General features: G+C 32.8%; 1 pseudogene; it reads left to right on the plus strand.

Moving 5' to 3' along the window:
• Positions 1-678: 678 nt before the first annotated feature.
• LOC149580034 (pyruvate decarboxylase 2-like) lies at positions 679-10,056 on the plus strand (annotated as a pseudogene).
• The last annotated feature ends 2,607 nt before the right edge of the window (positions 10,057-12,663 follow it).

Raw genomic sequence — 12,663 nt, forward strand, 5'->3', positions numbered from 1 at the left:
AGTTGAAAAATGTTATATTATTACGTTATTTTAGTTACAATTTTTTAGTTTTTATGATAGTTTTACAGATATTTCTCTCACAATTTGATGTTCAAGATAAGGGTAAACCAGTATTAGTAAGTGTCGAGCCACTAGCTATGCCTTCTGATGAGGATATTGCTGAAACTCCTAATTTCATAAAAATGTTGAAGAAAAAATTAAAAAAAATTAATTTAGAAGCAATGAAAATTTTGGATGAGGCAAATATGGAATTTAAGGAGATGATGAAGAGGCTATCAGATTTGAGAGCACAAGTTCGTCATTATGAAGTAAGCTCCAATGAATATTTAGTTATCAGAAAAGTTTAATAAAGATTTTTATTTTATAATATTTTATGTTGTGAAGTAAAATATGTAATATTGGCAAAAATACTTTATTGATGAAATTTTTTTAAAGAGTTGTAAGAAATTTTAACTACTAAATTCTTGTTATACAGGAATTTTTGGCAACTGATCTATAACTTGGTCAAGGACAACGCGGTGAGGCCGGTAGTAGCAGAGCTCTGACTGCCACTGGTAAAATAATCTTTTAGTTGACAAGTTAGAAGGAATTTTTTATTTCAAACATTCAAAAATTCATAACTCTTACTTTTATTATTTCAGAATGTCTTTGCTCACAATGTATTGTTCAAGTCATCCAATGCAAGAGACTCCTAGGAGGTTGACGGATGCTCGTACGAGATTGCCGTCTGCAATGTCAGCAATAAGGGGACGTCTAGCTAGTAAATCCTTGTTTTGCTATTTTTGGTTTTGTGTTAATTATGAGTTGATAATATGTACTTTAATCTTGGGTGCATCACATAGTGTATTGTTTTTTTTGTGGTAGGAGATGCACCATCTAGTACTCCGCTAAATGCGGATCATAGTGCATGTATTGGTGATAATTCACCGTCATTTCCTAGAGCTACTTGTATTTCTAGCACGGGAGCTATGCAGACATCATTGTTGATTGACGATGATGAATCAATGCCTTTGAAATGTCCTAAGATTCCAGGTACTTTAAATAATATTTTTTTATATTGTAATAAGGATTTTCTTGCAAGACGTAAACATGATAGGAAGTGGTTTGGTAGGATCATCTGAATTATCAATGAACTTTTGTCTATACCAGTAATTTGGTACATTGCAATTTCATGCTTTTAGTAGAAGATACTAACCAATTTTTGTATAGAGAACCGAAAGTGGGAGTGTTCTTTCATATTCAATGTTCAATTTTCAATGATTTCCCACATCATTGCTATTGCCTATTAGAGTTTTAGAGTGCTCACTTTCAGCTTCACTATCTATTTTAGCAATATTTTTTTTCTATAATATCCTAGGTATGATTAGTGACAACATCAATTAAGAATGACAAAAAATGAAGGTCATGGCAAGACTATATTTTTTTTTCAAGGTATACTGATTAATATAGTCACAATACATTTTTTAGTTTCAAAACATCAGCAATAGAACCTTGGTAGAGTTTGACTGGTTTTAGACATTTTAAATTATTTTTCAAAACTTCTTTTTTGGTCAATTTTGGTCAAGTTGATCCTCCAACCCTGAAATAGATCACTAAAAAGATGAAATGTATCTCATTTTATGTATTTTTTATTCACTATAAAAAGTATTCTTCGCATGATTCATTTTAATGGTTCTTACTATTAATTATCCCATGACATTTTTTGTAGGAAATGATACATTTTATAGGAGGCTTTATGACCTCACACTGCGAAGATTCGGGCCCACCATACGTAAAAGGTGGAACATCATAACTAAACTAATTTTATCCCATTGTTTTTTTTCATATCATTAATTGGTGCAACATTTTTCCTTTCATTCGGGTCTTTTCTTATACTAGCTATATCTAACAATTTTGTGTTTTTTCTTAAAAGGTGGAACTACCAAGATCAAAAATTAAAAGATGAGCTCATCAAAGATATAGAGCATGAGTTTGGTAGTAATATTTTTGATCGTAAGAAATTGTTACAAAAAGCTTCCAGACATCTTAAGGTTGTGAGGGGCACATATAGAAAGAGCCTCTTCCTAAACCTAAAGTACAAGCATCCTTGCTTTGTTTTAGTGAGCGATTGGAATGAGTTCATTTTGGATGCAAAGGAGAAAAGGGAATGTCCAAAAGAAAGTACACCAGCAAATCCAGAAGAAAGTACACCAAAAAATCCAAAAAGGTATGCAATAGTATTAACTACTAGTACATTAATGAAAAAATTTAGGGTTCAACTTCAGTATCAACAATTTCAACTAGCTCAATTTAATCTATCTATTGATGAAAGGTATGTAATTCATACGCTGACACAATTGCTTATAAATCTCAAACTCAATCTGGGCATAAATCTTACATAAGATATAACTGACACAACTGCTTATAAATACTAAATTCATATTCTGACACAATTGCTTATAAATCTCAATCTCAATGCTAACACAACTGTATATATCTCAATCTGGGCATAAATCCTACATAAGATATAAATAGTGCGCTTATAACTTCACATATAGCTATATTATATCTTGAAAATATAGTAATGCTCAACTACATGTACCATAGTTGTATGTGTTAGCAGTATAGGTGATAAATGATATTCAGTAATTGTAATGACAAGTACAATTTTTTTGAAAAACTTTGCAAGAATTTTACTAAATGTCAATCTCCTAAAAGTAATAAGCATCACGTTCAATGCCAGAAACAAAAGTTATTGACAACAATCACGTTCCTATCTTTGAGGACTAACAACAACACTTATAGATTTATATTTATTGATATTGTGGAGAGATTTATATATTTATATTTACACTAGGTAAGAAAAACTATTTGAGACTTCATTTGGATGACATTATGTATGTTACCTATAGACGATGGCTAGGCATAGAGCCATAAGATGATGTCTTCTCCTAGCTAGGATTCATATTGGTATCTTACCCACTGAATGGCCATTCTCCATTGAACATAGAGAGATTTCTACTAACCCATGTCTAGAGATAGTTCAACTATCAATACAATATATCACAGGAGTACTGTAGTTACACCTGCTTCACCAAGGAGGTAAAGAAAGGTTGTTCTCCTAGATTGGACCCAATTAGATGTATGGAAGATGTTAGTGGCCTTACCATTTATAGGTGGGACTAATTTCTAGATGTAGTGAATGATGGTGTCACTCCCTAGTACATAGAGCATTTGGCCACACATTCATTTCCTCATATAACTGATCCTATAGGGGTAGTTAGTCAGGCACCACACCCTAATGTTCAGCAACCACAAGAACATCCTTTTAGGGAGGAAAGACCATTATAATGGCCACTAGTAGTTCTTGTGACAATTCCTTCTCATACTAATTTTCTTAATTTCTACAGTAAAAGTGTTAAAGTTGACTTTTTATTTTTTTCTATCCTTAATTCTTCTTTTACTGTGTGACTTTTAAGAATAGTTGAAGTTTATCTAAATAATTTTCTATCCAAGTGTCAGCTTTTAAATTGTTTGTTGTGGATGTAGACTATACGAAACATCCTCCAAACTATGATGTAACATTTTTGATCTTCTCAAACATTCTGAATGGTGCTCCACTGCTAGAAGCAATCAAAATTAACATAGATTAAGATAAGTCTTAAGTCATGAGTCTTTTGCTGGAACAATGCTAGGTAGTTCCTGTTAGTTGCTAGTTATCTTAGCAAATCAGTGGGGATTTTGTTTCAGTTACAACCACCATTTATAAAATTAGTTCCATGCAGTGTGGAGGCTAAAGAAGCACTTGATGCACAAAGGTGATGTCTTTTAAATTGAAAACAAAAAAATACTTACTTTTCAGCTATGGGTAAAAAGGAATGCTACTAAAACAATCTGAAATCTGACATTCGCCCTCAAGTTTATACCTGTTTCAGCCTTGGGGATAAAAACACTTTGAGTGTGGAACGTAGGGATAAAAATTTAATCTATAAAATCTACTAGCTATTTCAACTTTTAGCTTATCGTTTACTTTTTGTGACAATGGATAATATAGACTATCGAAATTGATGTGTAATTTTATGGAGAGGTATTTTAGAATATGGATAAATACTTAGCATGAACTCCATGGATAAATAGCATGATTTTACACATGTCAATTAAAGGTATGATGCTATAATTTCTTCCCTTTTTTCATATTTTTGGTGGAACATGCTACTTTATGCTAAAACCTTCATACCATATAATAATCCACTATTTAGTACTGATCTTTATATCTATATCATATAACATGTTTCAAACTTTTCATAGGTTGCAGGACACATCAAAGGCAACAAAGGTGAGGCTGGAAAAGGTTGGGCAGCACAAACTTGGCTCTGGGAGATATTCAAAAATCAAAGCATGCGTTGTAAGTAGCAATAAATGAATTGCAAAGAAAAATGATTTATAAAATGAAAATAATTTTTTTAATTAATAAAAAAATGCAGTCAACTGATTTTATTCTAGAGGCCACAGAAGAACACAAAAAAATTGCCTTCAAGCAAGGCTATGTAGCGGTGGTTGAATGCCTACGTCAAACTTCCATTGCCCTAACCGAATAGTCTCCTGCATCATGTGCACAGGTAAATATGCCAACATATATATTAGAAATTGAATAATTGAGCAACAATTTATTTGATAATAATGTGCATGACATTGCAATGCAACTTGTTAATTGTGACACAGATCATACGTATCATCATGAAGCCCCTGATGTGCATTGTACTACCGATGGAGGTGCTCATTTGTTATTTAAAACTAATTATATAATTATTAATACAATTTAACATGTTTAATTGAACTTGGTGTAACCCTTTTGTGTTGAGAATATAGAATCATGTCGTGCTGAATGAGTGTCGGAGGATGTTCAGACTGATCAGCAGGTAAATCATGTTGCACATTCAGGTAAAGAAAATCTATGTTTTGTCCTTTTAAATTAATTTATTGATTTATAGTTCTTTTACTTAAATAAAAACTCGTAATTCACTAATATAAAATGGTGCGAATTTAACTCATGGAGTACTTGTTATTGCAGCGAACCCCCCTTTGGTGCAATGGCCTCATGATGTTCCTGAACGGATGAGGAGGAGACATGTGTTAGAATCAGTACAAGAGAGGGATGATAAGGACATTGATATTCCTCTTAGAAATTTTATGAAAAAAAAAATGGCAAGAGAGAAAAAAAGAAATGATTATTCATGAATGACTTACTCTTGAATATTGTTAATGAATATTGTGTTAATGAATATTATTCATTAATGTTGGGTGTTAATGAATTATTTAGGAATGACTTACTCTTGAATGTTGCGTGTTAATGAATTATTCACGAATGTTGTGTGTTTATGAATTTTATGTGTTAATGAATGTTATCATGTGATTATAATGATTGAATGCTATATTTCAAAAATGGAAGAATTGAATGTTATTAAATGTTAATGGGGATGACGAGGACATTGATATTCCTCTTAGAAATTTCATGAAAAAAAGATACGACAAGAAAGAAAAAAAGATATGATTATTCATGAATGACTTACTCTTAAATATTGTTAATGAATATTGTGTTAATGAATTATTCATGAATGACTTACTTTTGAATTATTCATGAATGTTGTGTGTTTATGAATTTTACATGCTAGTGAATCTTATCATGTGATTATAATGATTGAATGTTATATTTCAAAAATGGATGAATTGAATGTTATCAAATGTTAATAGGGAATTTAGAGTGATGTTAGGAGGGGGGGGGGGGGGGGGGAGGGAGGGGCCAAATGAGCTTCCACCTTCACGTGGTTGGCCCTGTTAAGTAGAGAATATTTAACTATTCTCGAAACCAAGTGAAGCTCAAACTTTAATCTTAAAGCTTATAGTTAATAGTGACAACCAATTAGCAAGTTGAAATGAAGTTCTTCATTACAGATACCTTTTTAGTTTTTAAAGCACAATATCATGTTTTACTATTGTATAGTTTTTTTTCTTAAGTTAAAGTATTCTTTTACTATAACAACATAATTTATGACCATTTTAGTAACTATTCTAACATCGCTTTATGGAAAATCTTGTTTTGGCAAAGATGGCGATACGTGGTGCTGTCTATTCCTTGGGAGATTGGATTGCATAGGTTTTTATCTCAACATCAACATGGCAAATGGTGTGAAATTGCACTTTCCTTAGTCATGGTTGCAGACCTACTGCACTCTTTCATTTGAAAAATGAACAGAAATACCATATCTAGTAGCTTCTCTATGTTGTATTCATTTATTGGTAATGATTCAATGTCATACCATTTGATGGTAGCTTCTAGAGTTTCATTTAGTTGTAAGGTGTGTCTTATCTTTTCAAGTTTGTATACTCCATTTGGTAGTTTGGTATTAATTGATGATGTCTGGGATCTTCTACCTTCACTATAGTCTTCATCATCATCCAACTTGTTGTTTGGTATTTTCCATGTTATCCTCTATTTCCATGGTCTTCAGCATGGTTGTGTATTTTATCTATCTAGTTCAAAGACTCTATGTGCCTAAGGTGGAAGCCATTTAGAACCAATAGTTGGAGAGATCGTGTTTCCCCTTGTAAAACTTAAAAATGTCACGAGTTTAAGGTCAAGAAGGAAGAAGTCATAACATTTTGAGTAACAAAACATGCTTAAAATTACATATTTAGTTGATTCTTTGGTGAAGTTTCTTATTTCAATTCAATTGATTTTGGTTGTCAACCAAATTCCTAACTCCAATGTATATTGTATTTTAGTGCTACATTTTCATAGAGATCTAAGTAAAGTGATAGTTGACTATTATTTATATTTGAGAATTTGTGTTGTGCCTTACTATGATCCTCTGGTAATAGAGGACAAATAAATCTGAATTTGTTTCTCATGTCCCATGTTTGATGCTTCTTCTTGTGTAACTAACCACTTTTGATGTGGGTTATGAACTCTGATGCTAGTATGCTATTACATTGCCATTTATTATAGAGTAGATATAATAATTATCTTTGAATATACTGTAAGGGTCTCTAAACATGAGTAAAGCAGTATTACATAACGTAGATTTGAACTCAAAATTCATGATGTTTTCCACTCTAGAGAAAGAGGGGAACTTAATATACTCCTAACACACCCCATCATAAGAGATCCATTGGATGGTTTTTTTTGGGGTTTGACTCTCTTGGTGTAGTGCTAAGTTAGGCTTCTAGGTGCTAGGATATTTGCTCTTGTTGGTGGTTCTAGACTCGCTGAATGCTCTAGATAATTGTTTTTCAAATTTTGGTTGAAGGAGCTATGGTTGGGCTATCAAGTCTTATGCAAAGTTTTTTCTATTTTGTGGTGATAACATGAACTTTTATCAGTGCAGAAGTATGGTCTATAAATTCTTAGAGTCTCTAGTGCGTCTAAGATTTAGACCATTGGGTGACTAATTCTTTGAAGTCCCTAATGTTTGGTGACATTGAGCTATACCTATGTGAGTTATGTTTGGGTTTTCCTTCCTCATCTTTATTTCACTTTTGTGAGTTGTTTTTCCTGAGGCCATTGGAAATTCCCTTTGCTAGTTCCTAAAATTGGATGGATCTAGTACAATTTTGGGCTATTCTATGTTTGTATTCTAGTTGAAATAGAGATCTCTCCACTTCAATCATGGTTTATGAGAGGCCATGGGTGATGCATTTAATATGAGGGTTTTCCATTTTGTTGTAGAGATTGCATCTCTATAGGATACATGCCTAATTATTGCCATTTTGTGTTGGATAGGTGCTCACACTTGATGGAGGGCCATGGAAAATGACCATTTGCAATTAGAGCTTCTGATTCTATTTTAGATTTTCCTTTTGAGGACTTGTTTTCTAATGGATCAAGAAGATTTCATGTCTTTCTCATGGGTGGCAACTTTGGTTATTATGTGTAAAATTGTCCTCATTCTTTTAACAATTATTTTCATGTTATCCATAGAATTATTTTTTATCATTTAAGTTTCTTGTTCTTGCAAGATGAACTACGAGATGTAGTGTTACTGGTGTTTGCAAATAAGTAGGATATTCCCAATGTAATGAATGCTACAAAGATAATGATAAACTTGGGTTGCATTCTCTTAGGCAGCGACACTTGTGAGTATTACATTCTTTATAATTTTCAGTATTAAAAATTCTAGATACTAATCATCTATTTTGCTGCACTATTTCTACTTTGTATATGGTTTATCATCACTCTAGTAAACGAGAAAAAATTTGGAATGTTTAGTGTTGCTTGTGAAATAGCCTGTATCATGTCCTAATGTATATACAAAGCATATGTGATTGTTTGTTAGAAATAAATCCTTATATTTTAGTTCTTATGGCTTTTGTTTTATTTTGCAAGTTTGAAAGATTACAGTCGAATAGGGTTCAAGATTTCTGTATTACAAAAATGTCTTATTTCTTTATTGGTACAGATAGATTGAGGAGGTAAAAATTCAGTTTTGATGCATACTCATATGTAGGATGCAAACTTATTTTGATGTGAGATTATGTGTGTTCTGTTTCACATTTTACTATCAATTTTCTATCCAATTTAATGACCCAAAACTACTGAGAAAAATTGTGAAGGTACTGATCATGCCATTTTTGTAGTGCTTATTGAGAGTAAGCCAATTTATATCAGCATTAGCTATAATCTCCCTGTCATTCCACACCATATGTTTTTTGATGAGCCTATTCCATTATGGCTCACTCCCAAGTGGGCTTTTTTCTTCCTTTTAGGTAAATTAGTTTCTTCTACATGGACTTTTTGTTTTGATTCTACTTTTTTTAGCATCATTATTTAGAATCTCACTCTTGGATCCAAGAAGTTTGGAAGTAGCTATGGAAACAACTATAGAGTTCCTAAATGCAACAGTTAAGCAAGTGTTGGTTAGGGGTCCAAAGCTGAGGGTTGTTAAGGCAAAAGATGCATTTATGGAATTGAAAAATGTTTCAAGTTATGTTGTGGCCACAATGCCATCGACTAAGGGTAAAGTTTCAGAGACTCTTCCACATTTCATAAGAACTTACTGGGGTGTAGTCGATACTGCATTCTGTGCTGAAATAGTTGAGTCTGTAGATGCTTACTTATTTGCAAGGCCCATTTTTAATGAATATAGCTCAATGGGATATTCATTACTCTTGAAGAAGGAGAAGGCAATAATTGTGCAGCCTAATTTCATAACTATCACAAATGGACCTACTTTTGGGTGTATATTAATAAGAGACTTCTTAGAAGCCATCGCAAAGAAGTTGAAGCATAATACAATGGCCTTCAATAATTATTAGCATATATTTGTGCCTCACGGTGTTCCCTTGAAAGGTGCTCCAAACGAGGCTCTTAGAGTCAAATTGTTATTCAAACACATCCAGGTAAAATTATTGAGAATCACTACATATCATAAAATGACTTATGGTTCAGTCGGTACTTCAATCCTTGGTTTTGTTGTTGTTCCTATAGATTAATGAGTAAACACTTCTTATTCGTAGGCCATGCTATCAAATGAGACAGTTTTCATTGCAGAAACTGGTAACTCTTGGTTCAACTTCAAGAAGCTTAAACTCCCAGAGAAATGTAGGTAATGCAAAACGTCTTGCAAAAGTTTATATAATTAAATTTCTGACTCATTTATTTTGATGATGGATCATAGTGTATGATTTAAAATGTTGATATAACCAAAAAACTATTGAACAAAAATTTTTTGAACAACCAAGTTCATAAAATTATAATACATGATTTGTCTAACTGACTAGCTTGTTACCTGTAAGTCAAAAATTTGTGCTGAAATAGTTCCTACAATTTATTGCAATTATTTATGCCCCTATTTGGAATTGGTTATCAAGTTTAGTTTGAAGAATCAGTAATTTGTGACATTATTTTTCTTAAGGCTTGTGTCAATGTTGAATGATTCATTCTAATGTTGATTTTGTAGGTATGAGTTTCAGATGCAGTATGGATCAATTGGTTGGTCTGTTGGAGCTACACTGGGATATGCTCAAGCATTGTACAGGATGAGTTTAAGGCCCAATCCCATCACCTTGAGAGGATTGTAAGGCTTGTATTCCATCTTCATTGATATTCCCCAAAACCATTTTTATCTCTACTAGCATACTTCCTTCATTGCAATAGTCTTTGAATATCCATTCTTGCTATTACAATCAATGCTAGCAAAGCTTTAACACACAAGTCCACTTAGAGTTTCAAAAGAGAACTAAGGTTAGATTGAAGGATGTGGAATCTATTTCTCTCTCTAGACAATGTGGCAAAAATTTTAGCAATTTTTTAGTACCACCTAGAATACTTAAATGATGCCCTAATTCTTTGTCATTGCTTATTCCACAAAGTGCCCGCAATATAGAACTTTGTGTAACATAGTGCCCCTCATAACTAGTCTATGTTGCACTACTATTAACTATGTACATAATTCCTCCCTACTACCCTCAACCCTAAAGCATACTTGGATTTCTCAATGGTTGCATAGTACTTGCACTTAAATCAATTTTATTAAGTGTCTATTGACTGCACATCTTTTCTTGTGTTTTTCTACAAACACAATATTTTAGAATAATTTCTAAATCCATTTGCAATCCCTGAATGGTACATGATGTCCAAGTTTCAGCTATTTAATTGCAATTATTGAGTTTCTAAAGGATCCATGTAATTCATCATTTTATGAAAGGTTCAGTTAGTTTACTAAATCTTTCTTTCTAGTTGCAAAAAAATGCAATAACTATATGCAATAATAATGAACTGAAAAGTGATCCAACCTAAACTAAATCAAATATCAACACACCTAACAAGACAAATGACACACATTAGCACTAAATTTTTCATCTAGTAAAACAATAAAATAAACACAATTGTTATTAAAACCATGTACTACCTTTTTATGTTTATCGCTTACCTATTTGCAACTCCATAATCGATATTGATAGTCTCTTGCCCTCACCGTGCAATTGAATTACTTTAGTTTTATTGATGCAGCTAAACTACGAGTGCCTTTTGTGTTGTTGACAAATCGTAGGGTTTCAACTTTTGTGAAGCCATTATGGATGCAAATGAACAACTGGTGAGGTGTCAATTTTAAGGCAATTTTTTGTTTCTATAATGTACAATTCAATTGCTAGAAATATTTCATCTAGATTGTTAATTGATAGATTGTTAACTTTTCATGTCATTTTCTACTTTTGTTGGGTAGTTCTCCTTGCATTTGTAAATCGTAAATCTTGCTGCAGTCTTTAGCCTAATGACAGTTTGGTATTACATCCAAGGCGATAACATAGTTGACTTAAAACTTTGCATTAAAGAAAACATCAAAGGATAATATTTGAATTGTGGATATTTGTAAATTATGTTGGTTTTAGACATAGTTATAGTTATATATGCGCTCTTATGATGATCTGATTGGGATTGTAAATTTTTTTTGTCATGTTTATCTGTTTGAAAAATCGATGAAATTATTGGCTTTCATTCCTGATAAATAATTCTTTCCTAATTTTATTCTTCCCTGCAAGAACAACAATTTAGAGGTGATGTGCCAATTATTACAAAGGCTTTTCTCTCATAGGAGCCTTTTAAACTGCACAAAATTTGAGTTGTAAAGCATAATTGCTCGGTGGAGACTTAGGATATCGTGCACATTTCTTCCTCCTTCCCATTTTTTTGTGTGAAATAAATCATGTGACAAATGAAACAATGGTGTGGAGATAGAAATGTGCACGATACCCTGACTCTCATGCACTAAGCAATTATGCTTTAGAATCAAGTTTTGTGCAGTTTAGAAGGCTCCTATGAGAGCAAAGCTTTTACAATAAATGGGATAGCTCATTGAAATTTCTACATATCTTCGTCTCAATTTTGACACAAATTCAATATTTTGGTCAAAATTTTGATGCAAAACTAGTTTGCTTTGGCGTCACGAGTATGGCATGGCGAAAAAATGTAAAATGCTTTCGTCGCAATTTCGACGAAAATGCAATATTTTGGTCAAAATTTTGACACAAAACTGGCCCACTTTGGCATCACGTATATGCCACCGGAGGAGAAATGTGAATTGAATTCATCGCAATTTTGACGCACCACTATGAAGGTTTACGTCAAAATTTTGACGAGCACAGCTGGCAAATGAGGTAATATCACTTCAGCTTGGACCAGGGAAAGCGACAAAATTTTTGTCGGTAAGTCGACCTTTATGTTGTCAAAATTTTGACGTGGAATGTATCTGGCAAAAAATTGACCAAAAAAGACCGACGGCAAGCTTGGTCGCCTTATCGACCTACTCTTGTCAAAATTTTGACCTTTTTGCGTCGAAATTCAAGCCTAAATTTACTAGTGCTTCTAGTTCAACAAGGTTATTAGTGGTTGATCCAATAAAGTTGGCTCTTTTAGCTTTCCACTTGCTAGAGTCATTATTAAAGATGCAATATATTCCCACCATACCAAGATTGCCTCTCGAGGCCCCATCAAAATTTAATTTGGCCCACCCACTAGGGGGAGGAATCCATCTACACTTGTCCCTCTCATCTTTATTATTATTTTTATACATAATTCAAGGATTAATAAGATTTTCCAAGCTCTTTTTCATTAGACCATCCCATTCTAAAAAAATTCCTTCCTCTTTCAGAGTTTTCCTGAGGTGAGAGTTTAAGGTTTCCACAATA

This window comes from Cupressus sempervirens, chromosome 1 (genome assembly GCF_028749045.1).
Source record: "Cupressus sempervirens isolate cs-2001-9-10 chromosome 1, ASM2874904v1, whole genome shotgun sequence".
NCBI classification, from domain to species: Eukaryota; Viridiplantae; Streptophyta; class Pinopsida; order Cupressales; family Cupressaceae; genus Cupressus; species Cupressus sempervirens.